Here is a 1,932-nt window from a genome sequence, read left to right as displayed (position 1 = left end):
TTTAAGATCCAGGGTCTCTATTCTACACAGCTGTGTCCTTCAAACCCACTCCCCCATGCTCTGTGGCAAAACCCTGCAAACCACATTTCCGCTTTGCCAGCTGGACCCTTGTTGGGATTTACCAATAGAGGCAACTAGAGGGAGGCTGCAGGTAGGTGGAGGAAGAAGAAACCCCATCTTCTAGTTTGCTCCCCAGACACACCCTGTCTGCTTCTTCTTGGTGTCAACATTACCCTAGTGTTGCTGCTCCACCCCACAGTGGTACAGTCCAGGAACATCTTTTGAGATCCAGGTTTCAGGTTCCCCCCACTATTTCAGAACACATTTCATTCTAGTCCCATATAAATAGCAGCATCATCCAGTTGGTGGTCACTTTTCAGAAACCCAGCACCACAGGTTCCCTCCATCACATACCAAGCTTAGGGTCCAACAGATAAGGGCCCTACCTCTGAGGGCGGGTCTGAGCTGGGCAGGGTCTTCCCCAAATGTCTACATTTTATTAATCCTGATAACTTCATTTGGTTCCCCCAATCCTAGCTGGTTGCTTTATGCAGTGGCCACAACTGGGATAACTTAAGATTGCCTCTTTATCCTTTAACAATTCAGCATTTCTAGCTCATGACTCTTTTATCTGAATTCACTTTGTTAAAAAATTGGGGATGATTTCTCTCCCTTGACCGGACTCTGACTGATATCTCCACATCCTATCTATGCTCTACATCTATCCAAGGGCTTATCAAACACACCCAGTGCTGTTGTCTACCACTAATATTACTAGAATCTTTCTTCTTTCTACTCCTAGGGCCCAAAGCAGTGTCTGGCTCAAGGAATACTAGTGAATTTGAGTCATAATAAAATAAATGAAGGCACAAAGAATGCTTATGGGAGTCGACATAGTTTGGGGCACAGCTGTGGGAACTTCTGCCCAGTCCCCCCTTGCTGGACAGTCTTGAAGCATGCTCTGGTATAAAAAAGGAATGCATAGCTCAAACACTGTGGAGTCATATCTCAATCAGTTCCCAAGAAACCCAGGCTATGAAAAAGTGAGTCCTGTGGTCTTGAAGTCCACTCATGTCTCTGCCACTGTCACTAAGAGACTTGGAACAAGGGGCTTCAATTCTTTGACCTCTGTTTTCTCATGGTAAGACATATTCCAAAGGATTTTTATGAGGCGTAATCGAAGAGAAGTGTGTTCACATGGGCCTATTGTAATGATGGCACAGAAGAGAAGCTTAAGAGTCACGAGTCATCCCAGGTCCCCGTGCCCCTTGACTGTCATAGCCTGAAGCATGTGAGAGAATCAGAAATATTTCACTTTCCAAAGATACCCAGGATGAAGGACAGATGCCATCAGTCTTCATCACCATCATCATCGTCATGATTAAGTGACAACTCCCGCAGGTTATCCTTGGTGTTCAGCAGGTTGTCCTTTATATACTCTTCAGATCAATACTTCCCTTAGCACTCGTAGATGAGGAAACTTTCGTAAGTTAAATTATTGCACAAGGTCCAGTGGCCAGTCATGATCAGCACTGTAAATGGAAACCAGGTCTGTCTGGGTCCAAGACCCCGGCTCCTCTCTCACCCTGCCCTCTGCCCACAGGGATCAAGTCACATCCATCCTGGGTCTTCCCATTAAGCGGATGTTGGCTCCCAGCCTGTGTTTGGTCTCTGCGTCACTGGCACTTGGCCTGACTTGCGGCCTTCTCCTTCCTGCTCGTGTCTGCACAAAGATCCAGTTGCTCATCTTGCTCCTGACTCTGCAGTGGACAGAGCAACGGGACATCTGCGGTCCGAGTACCTGAATGCCACTTCATTTATTCCTCATGAGAATCCTTTGACATGGTCTTCTCTCCTCGCTCCATGCCTTCCCGCTCCGCTTATCAGCAGGGCAGAACTTTTGGGGTAGAACTGCCTAGAAACAGCCCAAGG

Source organism: Marmota flaviventris, chromosome 17 (genome assembly GCF_047511675.1).
Source record: "Marmota flaviventris isolate mMarFla1 chromosome 17, mMarFla1.hap1, whole genome shotgun sequence".
Taxonomy (NCBI): domain Eukaryota; kingdom Metazoa; phylum Chordata; class Mammalia; order Rodentia; family Sciuridae; genus Marmota; species Marmota flaviventris.
Note: the sequence above shows the minus strand (reverse complement) of the source record.